The 17,920-nt window shown below is 42.2% G+C and overlaps 1 protein-coding gene across 2 annotated transcripts in view; it reads right to left on the minus strand.

Moving 5' to 3' along the window:
• NCOA6 (nuclear receptor coactivator 6) overlaps positions 1-17,213 on the minus strand; it is a 389,704-nt gene extending 372,491 nt beyond the window's left edge. For both annotated transcript variants that reach the window (XM_085619104.1, XM_085619103.1), the window contains exon 1: positions 17,001-17,213. The gene's annotated coding sequence lies outside the window, so the exon portion shown is untranslated. The remainder of the gene's footprint in view (positions 1-17,000) is intronic.
• Between the last annotated feature and the right edge of the window lie 707 nt (positions 17,214-17,920).

A 17,920-nucleotide genomic window follows, 5' to 3' on the forward strand; every position in this document is an offset into this window, starting at 1 on the left:
GGCATAATAAGATTAGACTGTGGAAGCTTTTTCAGATGCGCAATTTGGGGTGTCAAAGTAAAAAAAAAAATTAGACGAATGAATTTAAGTAAATATAGTTGCAACTGATCGAACGATAATGTTGCACTTGAAACTATTCTATTAAGAGATGATTATTAATGTAGCTTAGAAAGTTCACATTCCTGCAGTGACACCATTTTATTCAAATGGATGCTGTTTTTAGTGTTCAGTACATCATGCTTCTGCTAATGAGCAGAAGCAAGATGTACTGAACACTAAAAACAGCAACCCCTCCCAATCCATATCCCCCTGCGTGATCTCTCCTCACGTTCTTCACAGAGCACAGGGCACCGTGAAGTAATTGGATATTGTGAATAGTGAATGAAACATTCTTCATGTTCCCAAAGTACCATTCTGAAGGACGCTTTTGCTGATGTAGGCTTGTTAGAACACTAGTGTATGAATCTTTGTTTAAAAATGTTTTATATAGTGTTGATCTCTGGACCACGCTGTTGCTGTGGAAGATTTCCTCTGCCTTAGAAATGGGTTAGTGCTATGATAGTTTTCATGATGATCATGATTCCTCGTCAGGGGTAGTAGGCGCTATATAAATGCAATTACACCAATGATTCTGATTTGACCAATATGTTATTGCTAGTCACGATAAGTAGAATTTGCAGTTTTGCTGATTACTTATGCGTAAAATGTATATAAAAACACAAGGTTTTGGGCACGAGCAATGACTTTCCTTTTCCATTAAAGTTGTTGAATGTGTTCCTAGTGAATCTGACTTAGAATTACTGAGACGTTTTGTTTTCCTTACAGGACTCTGTCCATTTAGCGAGAGATTTTCCTTCATCAACTAAAGACAGTGACTTTATGACTTTTTGCTGCGTGTTAGGACTTCTGATTCCCGACTATGTACTTTGTATCTGAGCCTTCATGGCACTGGATTGGTATTTCCTGGATTGCCTATTTGGTGAATTTTGTAATAAACCCTATACCTTTTCATAGGACTAGAACTCAGTTACGGATTAGACTCAGTTGGGCCAGCTGTTAAAAAAGGTGTTGACTCTTACTGCTAGATCAACGGTGCTTAAGCCAAGCAGCTAAAGGTAATTTGTGGGGTGATCAAAATATTGGGGTGCAGATAAATACTGTGGTTTGGACTGCCACAAAGTAGGTTGCAGAGGATGGCTGCGTAAGAGCACCGCAAAAACCAAAGGAAATGATGGACGGAGTGTTAAACATTGCAAGCACTCACCCCCAGTCAACTGATCTGGGTTTAATCCATCACCATTCTTTAGCCCACTCTGCCACCCCAGTTCAGACATGGCCATATGCAAATCAGTCTGACCCTGTGCCTCATGGGAACAGTCCAGCCCGAACTGCCAAGCCATGTCTTCCCTGGACCGAAAACAAGCTTCCTAGACCGGTTTCTGGCATTTCAGCCGTCTTCAGCCAGGCTTGCCTGAATCCAGTGGCAAAGTGAGCAAGGGACTCACGTCTGAGCATACCCTGCCAACTTATGGCGAACAAAGCAAAAACCAAAAAGAAATGATGGACGGAGTGTTGAACATTGCAAGCACTCACCCCCAGTCAACTGATATGGGTTTAATCCATCACCATTCTTTAGCCCACTCTGCCACCCCAGTTCAGACATGGCCATATGCAAATCAGTCTGACCCTGTGCCTCATGGGAACAGTTCAGCCCGAACTGCCAAGCCATGTCTTCCCAGGACCGAAAACATGCTTCCTAGACCGGTTTCTGGCATTTCAGCCATCTTCAGCCAGGCTTGCTTGAATCCAGTGGCAAAGTGAGCAAGGGAATCACGTCTGAGCATACCCTGCCCACTTATGGCGAACAAAGCAAAAACCAAAGGAAATGATGTACGGAGTGTTGAACATTGCAAGCACTCACCCCCAGTCAACTGATCTGGGTTTCATCCCTCACCATTCTTTAGCCCACTCTGCCACCCCAGTTCAGACATGGCCATATGCAAATCAGTCTGACCCTGTGCCTCATGGGAACAGTCCAGCCCGAACTGCCAAGCCATGTCTTCCCTGGACCGAAAACAAGCTTCCTAGACCGGTTTCTGGCATTTCAGCTGTCTTCAGCCAGGCTTGCTTGAATCCAGTGGCAAAGTGAGCAAGGGACTCACGTCTGAGCATACCCTGCCAACTTATGGCGAACAAAGCAAAAACCAATGGAAATGATGGACGGAGTGTTGAACATTGCAAGCACTCCCCCCCCCCCCCCAGTCAACTGATCTGGCGTTAATCCATCACCATTCTTTAGCCCACTCTGCCACCCCAGTTCAGACATGGCCATATGCAAATCAGTCTGACCCTGTGCCTCATGGGAACAGTCCAGCCCGAACTGCCAAGCCATGTCTTCCCTGGACCAAAAACAAGCTTCCTAGACCGGGTTCTGGCATTTCAGCCGTCTTCAGCCAGGCTTGCTTGAATCCAGTGGCAAAGTGAGCAAGGGACTCACGTCTGAGCATACCCTGCCAACTTATGGCGAACAAAGCAAAAACCAAGCGTAAGAGCACCTCCTTTTTCTGGGGAACCCCTAGAGTAGTCCCAGAAGTTTTCCCTTGATTTCTGAGTCCTAAATGCCCAGTAAAGGAAGAAGGGAGTTTTGGAAACTCTGCCAAAACATCCAGTACCAGAGACTCAAGAGAAACGATTAGGTAGGTGTTCGTAAACGATTTGGAGCAAAAGTGTATAGGATATATGCTTTTGTAATGTATGTTGGAGTTTCTACTTGAGTAATGGATTTCTGTTTCTGCTGTGAGTTGTTTGGATATGCAATGAGGATTGTGGGTTAAGTAGGAGGATTGATTACTGTTGTGCTGATGTATTATTCATATTTGTAAACTTATTTAAAGATCTATTGGTTTTTCCCAGTGATTCTGGTTATTGGATTAATCAAAATCCAAGATTTAAAGATATTTTGGTTTTACCTTTGACAGAGCCGTGCTGCTATTGGCTGTTAGCAGACTTGTTTGTTGTGATTTCGAGTTGATGTTTTGAGCAGAAATAACGGGAATTTTGATAGTAAAGGCTAAGGTTACTGTAGTACCTAAAGAGCATCAGAAAATACCAGCAGAAGGAACACCATCCTACGAAAGAACCTGGGTACAACACTTGTACCTGAATTTCAGATTGGATAAATATACTGCGCATGATGAAGTTTTACAGTTTCCATTAGAGGGTAACTTAATGTCAGAAAGCAAGATTTCTTGAGACAAACTATGTATGACATGAAGCCAAAGCCTAGATAATCACAGTTTGAGGCTCTTCATGGATGGGATCGTATCGTGACAGAAAGAGAGGAAAAAAGCAAAAAAGCAAAGTGAAAAGTTAATTTAAGCATTGGCTTGAGAGTACAATGGATAAGAAGTAAAAGAGTTAGAGAGGTGACATGATCAAATGTGTAAAAACATTCCCTGCTACAGTTAATGAGAATAATGACAAAGGCAAGGTTAAATGAAAAGGAGACGGACAGGGATTCTCAAGAGGAAGATATTTTTTGTGAGCTTTTAAAATCTATACCTCCTCCATACTGAGCAACATAAGGGGACACAAGTCGGGTTGACTCAGGATCAGATAGGAGTGCTGGGGTATTAGGTGGCACAGTGGTACAGAGTTCCACTACAACTGTGGTAGTACCAATTGCACCAATCGAGATAGTGATTTGCTGCTGTACCTAGCCCAAGTGCAAATACACAGCCTGGAGAACAGATTCAGGCTGCAGCACCTGTAAGAACGGTGACAGTTGAAGAGGCACGTAAGCAGATGTGAGCGGGCGGACAAAAAATTGTGTTATGCGGCCCGGTTACCTTAATCTCACACTGCAAACACTTCAACAAGCCTCAAGGCACTGCCGGTATCTGCTTTTGCGCAAGAACAAACAGGGGTCGCTCAGATACAGAGTAGGAAAACTCATACTGGAAGTTACAAGTCTATACAAATTCCAGCTAAGCGAGCCGCCGCAGCAAGTGCATTAACCCAACGAGCAACCTTTACTGCGATGACTTGGCAGATTGACGAGTGCTTCCGGTAAGCAGGTGTTCCGACGCCTGGGGCCCCGCAGGGCAGACACAATCCGTGCGCTGCGCGCTCGCCTTTGTTTCAAGCGTCGAGTATTCATCTGCTAATGGCATAAAGGAAGCTATGGAAACTCGGGACTCATCTTCCCAATTAAGTAAGGAGTGTCTCTGAGGTGTTGACGGATTATTCTGGGAAGTAATGCGGTGAGCATTTCTAGGCAGTCCTTCCTACGAAACATACGTGCATGGGATAAATGCTGTTAGGGATGCGGGATTCATCTCCCCGTAAAATCAGGGGTTTCTGTAGGATTGAAGGATTCATTTCCTAATGGGGTAAAAGGGCATTGCACCCCGTGGAATGGAAGCTGCCTCTGGGAATAACTATCCATGGTGTAAAGGGGGTTCAGGGAATCCACCACACATCTTGGCAAGAAGTCAGGGTTTTTGTAGGACTGAAGGATACATTTTCTTATGGAGTAAATGGAGACTCTAGGAACCCAGAACATCGCTCCCAAAAACTACTTCTCTATGGCCGATTCATGTCCTCATGGACTAAATGAGACCAGGACACATCTAGGAAACATCTCTAGGAGATTTCTAGGAATCTAGGATTCATCACCACAGGTCAATGGTTTCTCTATAGCTGAGGGATTTATAGTCTTATCACGTAAAAATGAGACAGTTGGACTCCTGTGTCAAGAAGTCACTTGTTTCTCTAGGACTGAAGAATTCATCTTCTTATGGAAGAAAGTAAACCTTTAGGAAATGTTTATGAGGTAACTGATGTAAATGTATTGTACAGATACCTCTCCCCTTGAAGTCAGGGCTATACGGGCTGAATGATAAACCTCCCTCAAGAGTAAAGGGGGTCTCTGGGAATCACCCCACATGGAGCACATAGAAGCTTTCTGAAGGGAAACGTGTCGATGGCGTGAAGGCGATTTCTAGGAATCCAGGGTTCATCTCCACCTGAAGTCAATGGTTTCTCTGTAAATTAGATATTCCATTTTTATGGTGTAAATGGAGACTCTGTGAAGCCATCACTCATCCCCACATGGATCAATGGTAAACGCGCAGCCAGCCCGAGTATCAAAGCCTCTCCGCCTCACGGAGGGCCTCTCTAGGAAACACCACTGGCCCAAGAGACTTTTTTTAGGAGTCTAGAACTCTCTTCTCGTGCAGTGCAGGCAGTGTCTAGGGATACTCTTCCCAGGGAATACAGTAATTAATAAGAATCAATGCGTCCTTCTCTACCAGTAACTGGGTCCGCCCCATCCTACCAGCATTAAGACACACCCATCTCTGTGCGATGACTGACTGTAGACGACTCATCCGAGAAAAGGCCCTGCTGAACCAGGCATTATTAAATATACATATCCAGAGCCTGGCAGCCATTACAGATACACTTCAGATTGCTGTTAACACCAACACTGGTATGCGGAAACTAATAGATGTACATTGCGACTGTCCAGACAATATAGTCCTTAATGCCAGGTAGTGCCTTGTTCTCGTATCTCTAGATTGGCAGATTCGTTTGTGAGACACAAAGATAAAGGGATTGCTCAGGATCACACGGGGCTAGTGATTGCTCAGGGTCACACGGTGCTAGTGATTGCTCAGGGTCACACGGTGCTGCGAAGTCAAGTGTGAACGAATATATTAGAACCAAAATCTCCTGTTTCCACTGCCGACAGGCTCGCCTCTACCAACCAGTCCGAACCGTGAAGCACCTCCCAGGCGCTGGAAGATGAAAAGAAATGTCTCCAAAATTAAGGCTACTTGCTCAAAGCCCCAATTAGAAAACATCTCCATATTTCCGACAGACACAGTCTCCACAGGCTCCAACCTCAAAGTGAATGCACCCCAGTATTCCTTCTGTTCACTGCACAACCCCGTCCCCTTGCTGATAACATTAACAAGCAACCTGATATTACAATGCCCACTGGTGCATTTACTGTGCTTCTCGGATACACTCGTCTAGGTAAACAACTCCAGGAAGCCGATCCGGTTTTCTACTCACATTTAACGGCAGCATCGCGTGATCCCAAATCCGGTGCGGTGGGTTCAGGCTATAGATTCCAGATGCGCCTAGAGTCGATCGATACATACTCTGAGCTACGTGAGAAGGCAATCGAGTAACCGCTCAAAGGTTTTTGGCCCCAGTGCCTGTGGGGTGTCATCCATGGGAGAGGCTACTCAGATGCCCCATAATCTTTCCTCAACTAGCTGCTGGATATTTCAGCAACACCGCCCAGGGATTGATAAACGCATTGATCTACTTACAGCTTCTAAGCTACAATAACTGTACAAAACAAGACAGTTTGAACGATACAAAACTCCCCGTAAAAAAAAGCTTTCCCCGAAATAAAGATTAAGCAGCAATCAATTTTAGCAGCGCAAAGGTGTCTCTTATTATTTAAAAAAGCGGCAGGGAAAGCGCTCGCTTTCACTTCCGCTTGAAAAACAAAGAAGCCCGCGAGTGGTGCGCACGCCACTGCGAGCCATGTGCTTTCAATTATCGCGCCTGTGTCTGGGCATGATAATTGAAACCACATGGCCTATTGGTGTCTATTACGCGCACCAAGTGCGTAATAGACACCAATCGGCCATGGGCGGAGCAATGCGCCCGCCTTTGGCCAATTGTGTGCAGTCTTTTATAAAAAGACGCACGCAAAGGCCAATGGGGTAGCACAACAGGAAGAGCACACGCACAAGTGTTTGCGATTCCTAGGTCAGTGCTAAAACCCCGTTTTTCAAGTACTAAAGGTCTCGCGCTGCGCGAGCAGTGCTACGCACTGCAACACAGGGGCGAGACCTAAAAATGTATTTGACAAGATGCTACAGGAAATACGGACTTAAATAGATTGATGACTTACAATGCTGATTAAATGAAATATTTGATTAAAGGAGCATCCAGATATGCAAATGAAGCACACAATAAATTAGAAGAGTCAGATGGTGAATTAGAGATTGCCATTAGCAAGATGAAGAATATGAAAGGGAATTACAAAATGTATTTGACACATGATAAAATTGAGATGGGTTTAATTACATTGAGAGCCCACATAAAATATCCGATTGAAAAAACAAGAGAATGGGGTGATTTGAAGATACAGCTAGAAAGATGGAGGAAAGGGACAGCTAATCAAAGAAGAATGAAAGGGACTAAAGTTAGAGCGAGGGGTGTTACAATTGATTCAGAAGTTGGGACAGGAGCAGTTTTGAAGTTTCCTTTTAAAGAAGTTCATGGGGGGAATTTGTGCATGTGCCATGGACAAGAGCAGATTTGTATGCATTTACTAATAATTTTACAAAGTTGAGAGAAGTTACAGGAAAATGAAGATATGCATAAATTGACAGTTCTCAAATTGTTGTGGGCGATTTAAATATATTATTTGAGATTGTGGTTACTAGTGATTGGAGGGCAGAGTGCGGGGCTGCTGTTGGGTGGCCAACACAAAAAAGAAATTATTATTCCTAGTGATGCTCCTTCTCAAGAGGATAGCTACTAAATACAAAAATGTGAGAGTATTTGAAAAAGCAAGCTCCTGAGGAGGATACAAAATGGAATAAAATGTTGAGAACTTCACAAGAGCCTGAAGAGTCAACATATGCCTTTTATTAAAGGTGTATGCAGATTTCAAGATACATAGTGGCGTTGTAGACCCAGAAAGAGATAGGGCTATTGAGCAAAGGTGCTCTGGACGAGCGTTGGAAGAAGCCATAGCAAGTAATCATTGACGACGAACACTGCAGTGAAATGTGCAGGTGTATCTCAGTGGATCCAAGCTGCTCATACAAAGAGTCAGAGTAGCTGAAGCAGTGTATGAATTAGTTGATCCACACACAAGCACAGGAGGAGAAGAAAATGGAGGAGGAAGAGCTGGATGACTATACGTTGGGGAATCAGTGGCAGTGCAAGTTTGAGAGTGAATCCTAGTCTGAGTTTGAAACGCAAGACCCACCTTGAATTGAATGGAGAGACTTTTCAAAATGTTTGGAGACTAGTGTTCAACAAAATTAAACAATTTTAAAAGTGAACCTTTAAAATAAACTTTTGAGAAGGTGAATGGAGAAAATTATTTTGAATTTTTGTTTTGATTATTGTTTTATCAAAATAAGAAAATGAGAAGGAAAAATATTATTGTTTTAAAGAAAATGTTTGTTGATTTTGGGATTTTTTTATCACAATAAGAATTTTAAATGTGGAGTAATGGCTAGAGCTGTCAACTTTGGACCTGGGAAACCAATCTCTAGTCTTGGCGTTGACTCAACATCCTGTGATTCTGGGCAAATCACCTTCTCTCCCATGCCTGGAAAAGAACAAAAATTAATATGTCCTTGTGTAAAGCGCTCCAATACCTTCAAGTCGAGATTGTGCTATATAAAACTGTAAATACAAAAGAAATACTCAGCAAATGCTGTATAATTGTAGGGTTAATAACACAGATAATTATAATAATAATAATAATAGTTTTACTGGGACTGTTGGGCTTTACTGTGGGATATATTTCAGATCATATTGATAATGCTCATGTTGAAATCACTAATAACTAATAGAAATAAGCTTAAACATGATGTACCTGTGCATAGAGAATATTTAGTTAGTGGATTTAAGGATAGTGTGTGTATTAAAATGATTAGAAAAAATGTGGATAAAATAAAGGTCAGTGAGTGCTATGTTTGCGCTTATCTTCTTTCGTCTGCTGGAGTGGGCTCTACTTCCGTACAGATGTCTATTTCCTATTCTTTATCTTCCAATGTGTACGTTGTGGTTTTTAATCAAGATGAATTTCTTTCTCCTTATTTGACTGAATTTAATGTGTCTTTAGAAGATTTGCCAATAGGAGAAGATAATCAAAAAATTAAATATGGTAAATTTCTGACGTCTGATACTAACACTGTTCGACGTTATGGGTGTCTTTTGAGTAGAGAAAAGCATACTTCTATTAGAGAATACAACGAGAAGGGAGGAAAGGTTGTGAGAAACTGATAAAAAACTGAAAATTGCAATGAACAGATTAAGAGGCATTTAGATTGCGAGGTTTACATCCTACTTTGAGAATGGAGCAGGAAATGAGAGGAAATTATTTTTTTGTCCTATTACTTTTGCTAACATTTTATGAGTGTATTATTAGTAGATCCAGAAATCAAGGTAAAGGTGAAAACCGGTTGAAGAAAAGGAAAAGATCAACTGAAATGGAATTGCAAAGTTTCGAGCTTCATGTTTACAACCAGTTAAAGATGGTGGAGGAAAACTCATGAAGATACCAAAGATGATGAAGTCTACTAACTGCTGGCTGATTAATAAAGTTTATTAATGAGTTTTAAGTGATTATTAAAACATAATCAAAGGGGGGAAGCTATGGAAGCTTTTTCAAATGTGTAATTTTGGATGGCAAATTATTTTTGAATAATAATGATTTTATAGTGAATATAGTTGTAACTAATGGATTGATACTGCTGAACTTGAAACAATTTTATTTAGAGGTTTACAAGTGTGTTCATTAATGTAGTTCAGCAATGCCACATTTCTGCAGCGACACAAATTTATTAAAATTGATGCTGCTTTTGGTGTTCTGTTCATTTTGTTTCTGTTCATTAGCCCTACCAATCAATGTACCCCAAAGTACCTTCTCTCCCCGCATTCTTCAGAGAGCACAGGACACTGTGAGGTTATTGGTTATTTTATGTGAATAAAACTTTCTTCGTGGTCAGTACTATTCTGAAGGACACTTGTGCTGGAAGTTCTGATGTAGGTTTGTTAGAACACTAGTGTATCTGTCTTTGTTTGAACAGGTTTCATATTGCGTTTTGAATCTCCGGCCTATGTTGTTGCTGTGGAATCTAAAGCAAGATTTTCTTAGGAATGGGTTAGTGCTATAATAGTTTTAATGACGTTCATGATTCTGCTCAGTGTAGTACGAGTAGAACTTGAGCGGAACAGTACTACACTGAGATCATTCATTGTAAACTGATTAGGATCCTTGTGACCTACAGTCTGATACTGTCCATCATGTACGTGCACGGAAGGCCGTAATAATACAAACCAACTGGTAAAGAGCTCTGATGAGCTCAACTTTGAGCTAACTGCCCAGCCTTTACATTTGTGCTGGATGCAATATTAGGTGCTCTTTTCTCTGTCCTGAAGAAGACCCCATCCTAAGGCTTGAATTACCTAGCTGTTCACCAAGGGGTCGAAACGTAGACTACAACTAACACACAAGCCCTGACAACTGTGAAGTAACAAAAGGGTCATTTTAAGGCTATGTGTTATATAGGAACAATTGACCTATGTTAGGCTGGAATTGTATCTTGTAAATGTGATGGATACATGTCACACCTCTTTTTCCTTGTTCACCCCTCTCACGGTTTCACATAGACCAACAACACTCCATCTTTCCTGTTTCACACCTGAGCACCTTTCGTTTAAATTGTCAGAACTGTGTGGTAATGGAAGAGCAACTGAGTTGCCACATTTAAATTACGTATTTACTTTTGAGAATAAATTTGCATTGATTGCAAATATCTTTGTGAATGTTGGCTAAATGTTATTTCTTCTTTCCAAAATGATTTACTGTTACTGTGACCACCTCTATATTGTATCGCTTAGCCCCAGTATGGCAGGTGAGGGCGCTGAGAATAGAGCGCGAGCTGTAACCCAAGGCGAGTCAGAACCACCTCAACTCCCCAAACTGAGAGCATAGGAAACCAACCCTCGGATCCCAGGAAAGACTTACTGCATTGGGGGCAGTGTTGTGGCCAGCGTCTGACATGACCATAATTTCACACCATCTGACACAGCCTGGTGCCCAAGCACTCTGTATCTCCACTCCACAAGAGTGGGTAAGACTGACAAAGGGGCTGCTGGGCCCTGAGAAACTTGCTCTGAATTTCAACGCTCCAGCATAGGGACTCTGGGATCTTACTCAACAGCCACTATAGAACTTCTGAGACTAGAACACCTTAACAAGGCCTAGATTGGATGTTGCCACAAGTGAATGTAGAATAACCATCAGCCTCAAACAGGGAAGCGGTACTGGAAAGCTGACCTGGGTAACGCTACTGGGCTTGCCTCAAGAAGGATGTGTACATTGTTTGCAGTGTGTTGTATTGAACTTCGTGTTAGCAGATAAATACTCCTTCTTACATAAAAGCAAGTATTTGACTGAAGAATCATTTATTGGGGATCTTGGATATGTTAAGTTGTGAGTCTGTCTCACCTCGCACCTACCTCTTGCCTGAGAAGCCTCAGACAGCTCGACCCATGCTACCAATGAGAGTCAAGTGCTGAACGGTTATTTGGCTCAGTTGCTCAGAGCCCATAGTACGCTGGGCCCTGTGACATCAGGAATAAATGCTCTTATTCACCACAGTTAGGCCCAGTAATTCATGCTTAAACAATGGGCCTCTGAATGGAGTTCTGGCACAGTCCTATTCACAACCCTTATACCTAACCTTATGCAACCTATACTCTCATCGTAAACGTAGATCCCCCCCACAGCATCATCTCACTTGCCCCATTCACCTTTCATAATGACCAAAGTTGCCTTTCTCCTTCTGAAGTCTATCCATATTCTGTTCTGCTTTAAATCCCTTCTGGGTATGCAACTACCCATTCTCACTGCGTTTTTAATTTTATTGTATCCCTCCTCGAAGTCTCAGGGACCCATCCTACACATGGTGGCACACATTATTTCCTGTGCCTTGAGGGTGGAGGGATCCCACTATAGCTTACCATATAGGTAACTAATTAGTTTGTCCTTGTGTTAATCTAAGTCCCACCATGAACTCATAAGACTATTCAAAGCCTTTATCAAAATGTAGCAATTCAAAACAACCCCTTTGAAAATGCTTAATGCTTTTTTTAATTCATCCCTGTTTATATTTATTTTTCACAAAAACAATCATACAATCAATCAACCTTGGTGGAATTCTTTCAAAAAACTAATTGTACTCCCATATTCTTGTAAGAGTTGTGAAAAGCAGCCCTCTTTCACACTTTATTCACATTAACAGGATCCCAATGCATTTTAGGCAACTTTGCGCTTCATCAGGGGGCACAACTGTAAACCAGAAAAAAACAGATGAATACACATATATCCAAATTCTCAGCAAAGAACCATATATACCTTGTAGCCAAGTGCTAATACACTCATGGTACATCCAAAACGTGACAACTCCAAAGAGGATGTTTCAAACTTAAATCCCCAAAACATAAAAACAATTGAAGCCCCTAAGCGTGAACCAACTGTACCAAACAATTTCAGTGAACCATGACACAACAAAGCTAGTATGCGCCTGACATATGTTCACAAACCTAAACATATAATGCTGTTTCGAACACCTCTCGTAAATCGTGGCCAACCAAAACGCCATATTATTGTGTTGAAAACCATATGAAACTGTCATCAAAAGCCTTCTCTGTGTACACCTAAGCAACGCAATTTCAAGAAATGAAAAAATTCAATCATAAATTACCACAATGTGACAAGTAAAATGGCATGCAATTAATTCCACCCCCATTCGCACATTACTAAAGTGTTAAAAAAAAAAACTTTACTGCACTTACCCTGTCGAAAAATGATAGGAGTGCTTAAACAAACCCATGCAGTGAAACGACAAGTCTCGACCGGAACTAAACCAGTGCACTTGACCAATGTTTCCCTGCCGTTATGCTGAATACAACGATAGCAGAATATGGTTGCCCAGCTCAAGAAGCAGCTCATTAGTTTGATCGTCAAATGTTTTTGAAGCGCAACACTACTTCTACTTCAACACCTTTAATACTAAGGATTGGAAAGTTGAGGAGTGCGCGTTTCTGGAACATTTTGGCATGATCTTCCATTTAGGTAACCCATATTCGGCTGGCAACACAGGATTACTGCTCGAGAAATGTACTTAGTGCAGTAGACTCCTTTAAACTTTTATTGTATTTTTGCTGACTATTTTAGGAAAGCTATGCCCCTGAGGATATTTGGAGGGTCTAATTCAAGGCAGTTTGACTATATAATGTTTACTTTGTACCGAGCTGGTTCTGTAAAATCTAAAAGTTATTTTTGTGAAAAAAAAGGCACACAATCAGAAACACACTGAAAACCCAGATAATCATCTACCTATTTAAGGAAGCTCACTGAGCACAACAGCAGCTACTTAAACAAAGAGGGGAGCGCTCTCTTAAAAGTGTTAAAACTATAGCTCCAATTTCCTTGTGAGGCCCTCCGTTGCAAAGAAGTTGCATTTTGTTACACACTATATCTGACAAACCAGAGTCCAAATGTACCAGATGTGATAAATTGCACCTATTGCAAGTTTTGGGGAAAATGCATGCAAATTTTGATCTTTTGCATACCAAAAAAACGAATAGTACAGTAAAACCTTTACTGATTTATCCCTTTAAATTACAGTAGGTTAAACCTGCATAAATGTAACAAAAGGTGAGAACTTAACGGCACCTCATGTCTTTGCACAGGTATTGAAAAACCCCGACCTTCTAAGAATCAGGCCTCGATATGAGTGGGTGGGAGGAAGGGAAGATGTACATTATTGCACCTGATGTAACAGACTGCCAGGAGTTCCTAAATTGCATCGATTCTGTATTTTGGGGAACATCCTGTGGATGTTGGTGCTTACCACATCAAAATGTGAATGTCAAAGTAAATATTGTACACTTTTCCTCTGGTTTAACCTATCAAAATGTAATACTGGGTGAGGAATTTATCACATCCGATAACCAGGTGCGATAAATTCTGCACAGGGTTTTAAAACTTCGACCCACTCATAATCAGACCCTTGGACTAAAACACAAAACTCTACTGCTGAATGCACCGTCATTCATGCATTGTTTTCGCTCAGAGAATAATGCTTTAACTATCAAAGAAGTCATCATTATGGCAAGGCCTGGCACTGTTGGCTTGGCAAAGGCCGAAATCCCTTTGGCTCGAAGCTGCTCAGTTTCTACTGGATACCTTAAGGACCTTTTTCTGTGCAACCTAAATGACGCAGTCATTCTCAATATGAGGAGCAATGGGAGCAAACTAATCAAACAGCAGCAGATCAATGTTGCAAGCAAGGGGTGAGTGACAGGTGTGTGGCCAGCCATTATAACCTATGTTTGCCAAAATGCAAAATCATAGTAGGCATACATGTTATAATCTCACTTTGGTTAGCTTATTTTAGTTTATGTAAACTCTCATATTGTTTATACGTTATTAAACTATAGTTGGTATGTTCCCAGCTGACCCCTATTACTTAAGAAGGGTTCGATGATCCATGGAACCCCTGGGAGTGCAGGTTAGAATGTTCAGGTTTTCAGTCAGCTAGGATACTTGTATGACCTAAGGAGCTCTGGCGGTTTGGGAACATCTTTCAATAAAATAAACTCCTTCCTTCATTGAACGTTTCCAGTTTTCCTTCAATTGTTCTTCTTTGCAAAATGCTAGTAAGCATACACTTCTCTTGTATATATGTAGTCATGCAATTTCAATTGTTGTAGTTTAACAAAGCAGCCAATGAGCCATACCCTGCCCTGAAATGACTTCACTTGTAAAATGAAATGTCTATCAGTCGCAATGTGAGCAACACTAAAAACAGATGTACATGCAAAGAAAGGGATATGTTATTCTAGTAAAAGACCTAACGAATTCGGGTATAACACTCTTAAATTGCATAATTTCGAATCATGGGCAATTGTAGGAGTGGATATGTGCCTCTTAGGACCCCATTACAAGTGCCCCGGTGTCCAATGCAATAATCAATCCACATTTAAAATCCAGCATTGAGGTTTTTTCATTTTAAACATGCACGAGAATTATCGCCTATTACAAATGTGTCTGAAACATGCTGCACAACATGCAGATTTTGGTGCTTACTGCACCAAAGTATACATGTTTCAGAATGTTCTGGGTATATTTTCCTGGTAACTTGCAGCAGGCTTGACGTGAAGAAATGTATTCGGGGGATGCAGAGTTTTTCACACCCATAATTTACCAGGTACGATAAAATATATACATTTTGCTCAGTGCAGATGTTACCCTATATAGCAGAATTAATCAGGGCACTTGTAATGAGGCTATAAGGCCCTCATTAGGAGTGCCCCGTTTAACTGCGATGTGTGCAGTAACTTCTGTTACAGCACATATGGAAATTACGAGTTTCTGGAGAAATATCAAGAAGTCGACCCTGCCGATATTTATGGGGAGAAAAATGTCCAGTATTTACAAGAACATGCCGAGTTTGGTGCAGTAAGAACCTAAATCTGAAAGTTATTCTCCAAAAACTCGTAATTAGGTGATATTTGTTGCTCAGTGGAGTCGGATCTTATAAAGCACAATAAATATCACACCAATTACCAAGCCACTCCTAATGAGGGCCTGAATGCTTCTTGATGACTGGTGTTCTCGTGCAAGAGCCGATTATGTTAGAGTGATGTCATTCATAGCAGAAAACTGATTGAGACCTTGGTTCAGTACTCTTGAATACTTTTGTTTCACTGACTTTTTGGTTCAGATATTGCATACATATACGTGAAATAAGGAGAAGCTTTGTAACATAAAAGCACAGGCAGGAAACTGAGACCACAATACCCAACGTACAGATATGAAACAACGTTAAGAGGCTGTGAAAGTATTTTTTATATTTATGGAAGCTTTACTGCTGCACTGCCTACGAATAATTAAACACCGCTCCTAGAGATTCTTGATAATTAATGTTTAGGTTATTTATTCGTCCACTGGAATCATTCAGATTATACAGGTACTGACAACAGCATTCCATTTCACCATTTTATTGCTCTTTTGATACTAAATGATCACCAGAGGTGTGCCTCTGAAAAACCACAGAATCTACGAACATGTACTTTGCATTTCAATTCGGTCTAACCTAGTGTAGGTGCATACTGTGGTCGCATATGTTCTTGTATTGTGGCCAACAGTGGCAGGGGTCACACTAAGCGAGAGCGTGGTGCAGGAGGCATTAGTTGCCTAAAAGAGGGAGCATGAGTTGATGGTGACACTATTTCAGGGAACACTATTAGATGCAAGAGAAAGAGCTTGACGTGCAATTGAGCAGTGGGGGAAGAGGAAAATATAAGATTGAACGGAGCCAGCGAAGTGGTCAATGTAACAGTGAATTCTACTACTGATTACTGTGGCACGGACGATTTGAAGGGGTTATTTGGATGTTCAGTTGATACTATAGGGTAAGATTATATTGGACTTTGAAGGGAGTAGAAATTAGAAGAGATCGTGAGTGCTTTGGTGAGAACATGGGTCACAAAGTAGAAAAAAACAACGTGCAATGGGATTATGAAGGGCTAAAGGCTGCACTAATGGAACTGGCAGCAATCGGAGGACTCTTACGGGTACAGGAGTTACTACTATGTGGTTCTTCTACTCGCTCTGCTGTGTGTAGGACAGGGTCTCACTGTAAGCGAGTGGGTATTCAGTAATCAGAACAGCGAACATAAAATGCTCCATTGGGAAGGTGTGAGGCATCGCGCCCCCCACCGGGTGACTGCGAAGTTCCAGATGCTCTGATCATAGACCCTAGTGTCTAGTGAATTAGGGTACAGGGCGCTATGGGACTCATGCACACTAAAAGTGGGGCTTTGGGAAACTCTACGGGTCGTGGGGCGGAAGAGGGTAGTGATTACGATCCTTGCCATGCTCTGGGGACAATAGAATGTTGTGAAGTAAGTGAGAGACCTGGCCCTCCATCATATAAAAAACGAATGCAAAAACCGCTGTATTCAGTTATTCTTTGCAAGTGACCAGGTGCTACAACTGCTGAGAGGAGCTGTTGCAGACAATGTAAATAAAGAGCAGCCTGCCTTTGCAAACTACCGCCTTTCCTTAGTCAACCTCTCATAGTGACAGCCCCGAACCCCTCCTCTCCGATGCCTTCATCGCCGGGAGCAACGACTGGGCCCAGTCCGCTACTCACCTGAAGCCCGGACCCTTCAGTGCGATGCAGCCCTCCTGGCCCGGCGATGTCCCCCGTATTCCCCCAGTGTTGAGGGTATCTCTTCTTAGCCAGGCAAGACCCCGGCCGCAGAGCTCTAGGGTTGGCGGGTCTAAACCTAGGGGGCGCTGCCGGCTTTGCCACTGATTAACGCGATGCTAGTCTCAGCCTGTGAGCCCACGTCTGACTGCGCATGCTTCTGAAGAGACACTCTACCATCCAGTGTGTGCTCTCTACTCCTCCTCAGGGCTGCCTGACCGATATAAAAACAAGCACGAAAACCTTTAAAAAAAACGTATGGGTGCTGTAAAAGTGAACCAACCCCCATCTCCAGCAACGACACATAGGGATTACAAAAACACGTCAAACGAAGGCTTCAATACAAGTTTGTTGGACCAGGTGGACTATTATTACTACACGTACTGTAGGAAAGTCAGTGGTCGAGATCGGCAGGGCACGGCGTGCCACTACTCCTTTCATTCCTTTGATTCCGTTCCCCTACTCTGTTTATTTTGAACATGCATCCCAGGATGGCAGAAATAGCCGTTCGGGGACGGACGGTGCAGGCTGAGAAGGTATAGAAAGTAGACCAAGGACAGTGTCCACTTCTGCGCTGTTGCAAGGACAGTGTCCACTTCTGCTCTGCTGCTTTAGCTGCCCCCTTTCCTTCTTCCTCTTATTCCCTCTCTTTCTGTCTAGCAGCTCCTCCTCACTTAATGAAAACCATCACTTCAAGGAAGGGATCTCACCCTCTCTTTCCTCCTTTCGTTTATTTGTTCCAGGGCCGGTCCTAGAACTTATGGGGCCCGGGGCGAAAGGGAAGATGTGAGGGCCCTAATTTGCATGTAACATCACAAGAAGTGACATCACAGAAAGTGACATGCAGGACTATTGATCTTATT

Source organism: Triturus cristatus, chromosome 7, assembly GCF_964204655.1.
Source record: "Triturus cristatus chromosome 7, aTriCri1.1, whole genome shotgun sequence".
In the NCBI taxonomy this organism is placed as follows: domain Eukaryota; kingdom Metazoa; phylum Chordata; class Amphibia; order Caudata; family Salamandridae; genus Triturus; species Triturus cristatus.